General features: G+C 41.2%; 1 protein-coding gene across 1 annotated transcript in view; it reads right to left on the bottom strand.

Annotated features, from left to right (window-relative positions):
* The window catches only part of ANKRD39 (ankyrin repeat domain 39), a 49638-nt gene that overhangs the window by 17367 nt on the left and 25878 nt on the right, over window positions 1-6393 (bottom strand). The window lies entirely within an intron of this gene.

The raw sequence follows: 6393 nt of genomic DNA, 5'->3' as shown, positions 1-6393 counted from the left end.
AAACCAAAAGGAGAGGGTCTCTGTAACGTGATGCATCAAAAATCCCAGTTTATTGCACATCATGGGACAAAGCGCATCTTTATATTCACAATTACGAATCGGGATGTCCCAAAGCACTAACCAAACAGGTTAAAACTTCATACAGCAGCCTGCAAAGCACGCTGACAAAAAAGTAGGCTTTAACATCCACTTGGTCTTTGGTGCATACTCTTACCAAGTTTTTCAAGTAGTGGCTTTACAAACTTGAACTGTCAAAGCCTGATTATGAATATCCCAGAAAGCACAGACACTCCTAATCACGTGAACGGGCAATGAAAAAAGATGGAGCTTTCCCTTTTAAGCCATAAGCTAACTGATCCAACAAAAAAATAGTAGTTCTGGAAGCTGTGTGACCCTTCTTTGGACCCTCAGGAAGCACAAAGAGGGAATCAGACTGCCAAGCAGCAGCCTACCTAAGGAAACACCTGACAACATGAACCACATCCAAGGTGTGAAAGAGCCTTGTCTGTGGCTTAGGACAAAAAGACCAACACAATGTCCTTGTTGATATGCAATGAAGAGACCACCTTGAGGGTGGGGGTGCGCAAAAAGTACAGCTGAGTTCCCAAAACCACAGTGGAGTACCAGGAATGCGTCCTTACAGGAGAGAGCAGTCATAAAATCACTGGAATTCCACTCAAGTCTGTGAAGTAGAAAAGATAGGAGCTGTAACAGTGGACGTTTAGAATGTATATCGGACAGAGTGGGTACATGGAGTTCCATCCAAGACAGTATGTGGTCCAGTTCCTCATGTGCCACACAACTTATAGTACCTCTTTGACGATTTATATACACCATTGTGTAGTCCAACTGAAACCTCACAGGAAAGCCCTTCAACACTAAACAATGACTGGGCAAGGCAAATTGCCTTCAATTCCATGATATGAAACAATGACTACTCATACAGGGACCAAGTACCCTGGATCAAAAGATGGCCCAGAACAATTCCCCAGCCCAGCATCCATTGTTAGGGCCTTCCAGGACCCTAGGGAGGAACAATTTTACAATCTGGGTAGAGATCCGCTAGTCAAGATAGTCTCATGCTAGGGGTTTAGTGACATCTGGGAATCCAGTGACTGCAATCTCCTGTCCCATACCACCAAGACATTCTGTTAGAGGGTTCTGGCATGAAACTAGGGAAAAAGAACTACTTTGAACAAGGCTACCATCTACCCCAGAACCATCATGCAAAAGGAATTGAGAGACGACATGTCAGCCTTTCCTAGGAGTCTGACATCTGAGCCCTCAGAGTATGACATTTGTCCGGAGGAAGAAGCACCATCACCTGAGCAGGGTCCAGAATCAGGCCCAGATATTCCAACCTCTGTGCTGGGATAAGGGCAGACTTCTGAAAAATTCAGAACCCAACCAAACCTCTCCAGAGTGTACTAGATATTAGATACTGTATATTGAGCAATATTGGTCTCCAACAGAAAAGTCCTTCAGGAGTAGGTTATCCTGGTACTTTGTCACAATAATATCCAATAAACAAATAAGCCCCAGAACTGGAGCCAGGCCCTTGGAAGAACACTTGGAGGACTGTGGACAGGTCAAGTGAAAGGGCCACAAACTGTAATTGGCTGTTCTCCACTGTCAAACTGTAGAAACTTTCTGGAGAAGGAAATGTTGAAAAGTGTAGGTAAGCATTTTCTATCCCACTGGAATCCTCAAGCGATATTAGGAACAAAGGAGTCATGCCACCAGGCTCCATCTATAACTTAGACCCCATACACACTATTCGATTCTCTGCAGATTTTCTTCCGATTTACCAAAACCATATATAACTAGATCAAACCTTAAGAGTTTCAAATTTGTATGCAATCAGCCAGGCCCTTACACTACATGGTTATGGTAAATCTGAAGACAAAAATCTGCAGAAAATCTAATAGTGTGTATGGGGTCTTAGTTATTACTCTGAGCAGATTGACCCTTTATTCAAGTGGATGTTTGCTTTCATTAGGAGGATGTAGTTAATCATAACAGTTATAATAAAATTGAGGATTCTGGATGAAGACCATCTGACCTAGTCACTACCCTCATCTAGGTATAACTATCTTTTACAGTATCTTACAATAGTGAGTACACCCCTCACATTTTTGTAAAGTTTATCTTTTCATGTAACAACACTGAAATGACACTTTGCTACAATGTAAAAGTAGTGAGTGTACAGCTTGTATAACAGTGTAAATTTGCTGTCCCCACAAAATAACTCAACACACATTAATGTCTAAACCACTGGCAACAAAAGTGAGTAAACCCCTAAGTGCAAATTGGGCCCAAAGTGTCTATTTTGTGTGGCCATCATTATTTTCCAGCAGTGCCTTGAAGTGGTTGTAAACCCACTTGAAAAACAAACAAACAAAAAAAAAAACCTGCAAGACAAAGGCATAATGAGCTAGTATACATAGCATACTAGCTCATTATGAAATACCTTAGATTGAAGCCCCCGCAGCGGTCCCAGTTCACAGCTCCAGCCAGAGACATCGCTCCCGGAGTTGCTTCCAGGTATCGCGGTCTCCGGTGCTGTGATGACGTTGCTCCTACGCATGCACGCGGAAGCCGCCAGTAACAGCACATTAGCTGAAGCAACGGCACAAACTAGCCATTGCTTCAGTGCGCATGTACCGATGACATCAGCACATGCTGATACAGGGGACATCTCCTAAACTGTGCAGGTTTAGGAGATATCGGGTAGCTACAGGTAAGCCTTATTATATAGGCTTACCTGTAGTAAAAAGTGGATTGTAAGGGTTTACAACCACTTTACCACTCTTGGCCATGGAGTTCACCAGAGCTTCACAGGTTGCCACCGAAGTCCTCTTCCACTCCTCCATGATGACATCACGTAGCTGGTGGATGTTAGAGACCTTGCGCTCCTCCACCTTCCTTATGAGGATGGCCCACAGATGCTCAATAGGGTTTAGGTCTGGAGACATACTTGGCCAATCCATCACCTTTACCCTCAGCTTTAGCTAGGCAGTGGTCATCTTGGAGGTGTGTTTGGGGTAGTTATGTTGGAATACTGCCCTGAGGTCCAGTCTCTGAAGGGAGTGGATCATGCTCTTCTTCAGTATGTCACAGTACATGTTGGCGTTCATGGTTCCCTCAATGAAATGTAGCTCCCCAGTGCTGGCAGCACTCATGCAGCCCCAGACTATGACACTCCCACCACTATGCTTGACACCATCTGAACCAAATAATTTTATCTTGGTCTCATCAGACCATAGGACATGGTTCCAGTAATCCATTTCCTTAGTCTGCTTGTCTTCAGCAAACTGCAGGCGTTATAGTGCATCATCTTTAGAAGAAGAGGCTTCCTTCTGGGACAACAGCCATGCTGACCAATTTGATGCAATGTGAGGAGTATGGTCTGTGCACTGACAGGCTGACCCCCACCCTGCAACAATGCTGGCAGCACTCATACGTCTATTTCCCAAAGACGACCTTCTTTTGGTCGACCGAGGTCTGTTCTGAGTGGAACCTGTCCTGTTAAACCACTGTATGGTCTTGGCCTCCATTCTGCAGCTCAGTTTCTGGGTCTTGGCAATCTTCTTATAGCCTAGGACAGTGATGGTGACCTTGGCACCACAGATGTTTTGGAACTACATTTCCCATGATGCTTAACTACACTGCAGAGTGTATAAGCATCATGGGAAGGGTAGTTGCAAAACATCTGGGGTGCCAAGGTTTGCCATCTTTATGTAGAGGAACGTTTTTTTTTTTTTTTCAGATCCTTAGAGTTCTTTGCCATGAGGTGCCATGTTGAACTTCCAGTGACCAGTATGAGTAAGTGAGAGCAATAACACTAAATTTAACATACCTGCTCCCCATTCACACCTGAGACCTTGTAACAAGTCGCATGGGAGGGAAAATGGCTAATTGAGGTATAAGGGGGGGAGGTGCTGCGCTAACCAGAAGAAAGCTGTAAATCTCTGTCTGTGGTCAATTAATAAAATGGCATAAAATCGCATAATAAATCGCATAAATAAGTGTTGACACTAAAAAACATTCAAGTCTTAATAATCTGCATCATGTGTATGTGAAAAAAAAGTGCATAAAAAATCCTTTTCAATGGTATATACTAAATGACAAAAAAAAAAAATCGCATGTTAAATCGCATAAATAAGTGTTGACACTAAAAACATATAAATCTAGATAATCATGTGTTGGTGCACAAAGGGACATAAACACTACTTCATGTGAATAATTCTAAATAAAAATACATAGAATAAATCAGAAATAACCATCAAAAATATATCCTTATAAATTGTGCAAAACGTATAAAGTGCCAGTGCTTAAAGGTGATCTAGATATCGCAAATAAAACACATCAATCCAACGCAATATGGATAATAAATAATATAAATAAATGTCCCAATAATAGGAATACTGAAGAAGAAGTCACGTGATCGGTGATGACACGCGTAGGGACGGAATAGGCTGTTTCACATTGCTAGATACAGAACGGGTTCGCTGCTCGTAGGAGAGAGGTTTGCTCTGCATTGTTTTTATGTGAGTACATCTACTTAAAGATTTTTAATAAAGCATTACCTGGTTAATACATACTTCACTATCAAGTACCTTTGTCCTGCATATTCCTGTACATACATACCTGAGATGTGGAGGCTGAGCTAGGATCCGCGCTGGTCCAGGACCCCTGATAGGACCATAGCCACTTGTAATCAGCTGCCATTAGGATAACCCAACACCGGCAAGCGTGGATATAGGGACGCGATTGAGGCTCAGGACCTTGCGTTTAAGCTACAATTCATGCGGTTGACCTAGCACCGCTAGGTAAGGGGCCACTGCTTACATTAGTGTTTTATGCACGAAGAGGACACTGAGTGAATTGTATCCCAGACACCCCACTGTTGTTTTGTTGAATACACCAGAACTTGCTTTTGCACCTTCAATGACTTTTACACTGGCACTTTAAGTTTGCTGCACTTACTGGCATGTCATTGGTCATTTGTTTCGCAGGCCAGCACAATATATTTTATATCACTATTATTGGGACATTTATTTATATTATTTATTATCCATATTGCATTGGATTGATGTGTTTTATTTGCGATATCTAGATCACCTTTAAGCACTGGCACTTTGTACGTTTTGCACCATTTATAAGGATATGTTTTTAATGGTTATTTCTGATTTATTCTATGTATTTTTATTTAGAATTATTCACATGAAGTAGTGTTTATGTCCCTTTGTGCACCAACACATGATTATCTAGATTTATATGTTTTTAGTGTCAACACTTATTTATGCGATTTAACATGCAATTTTTTTTGTCATTTAGTATATACCAATTGAAAAGGATTTTTTTATGCACTTTTTTCACATACACATGATGCTGATTATTAAGACTTGAATGTTTTTTAGTGTCAACACTTATTTATGCGATTTTATGTCATTTTATTAATTGACCACAGACAGAGATTTACAGCTTTCTTCTGGTTAGCGCAGCACCTCCCCCCTTATACCTCAGTTTGATTTTGGGCTTATGTCTGACCCTTGCTTCGGTGCATGCAGCTGTCCAGTCGCATACGTGCGTTTTTACTTTTCTTCTGAGTTCTTGTTTTCTTTTTCCAATTGGGTAGCGCAGGAATATTCTTATTACAAAATGGCTAATTGGGCCCAATTTGGACATTTTCACTTAGGGGTGTACTCACTTTTGTTGCCAGTGGTTTAGACATTAATGGCTGTGTGTTGAGTTATTTTGAGTGGACAGCAAATTTACACCGTTATACAAGCTGTACAACCCCTACTTTACATTGTAGCAAAGGATCATTTATTCAGTGTTGTCACATGAAAAGATAGAATAAAATGTTTACAATAATGTGAGGGGTGTACTCACTTTTGTGAGATACTGTATATACACACAACTGCATATCGAAGGACTAAACCCAGCATTTTTCTGACATTTGTTTCTAATTGTTGAAATTTACCATTGTGTGGGGGTAATGGCCATTACCAAGGTATACAAGGATAGACTGGAAAAAAAAAAAAAAGGATTATTTTTAGTAGAGTGGGTAAGAGTCTGAGCTTCTGTCAGGTAGCCATGTGTGTGTGACTGTTGAGGTTTTGCTTTAACTTCTGGTTGTCTGTTACCATTACTGGAAGCGAAGCACAAATCTCTCCATTAAAGCTGAACTACGCTGCATCTGAGCAACACAAACCAAAAATGCTATTTAAATTAGTTTTTAATATGCAAAGCAAACTCGCCTATCCATCCATGTCTCCATGTTTTATTTTGCTGAGAAATTGCTTTGAAAAACACCACCCTAGCATTTCAGGCCATGGCCATCCTGTGTAAGGGCAGATGATTCATGTTGCATTTACTTTCTGGAAT

The sequence above is a fragment of the Aquarana catesbeiana genome, linkage group LG03 (genome assembly GCF_042186555.1).
Source record: "Aquarana catesbeiana isolate 2022-GZ linkage group LG03, ASM4218655v1, whole genome shotgun sequence".
Classification (NCBI taxonomy): Eukaryota; Metazoa; Chordata; class Amphibia; order Anura; family Ranidae; genus Aquarana; species Aquarana catesbeiana.
This window is presented reverse-complemented; position numbering and strand designations above follow the sequence as displayed.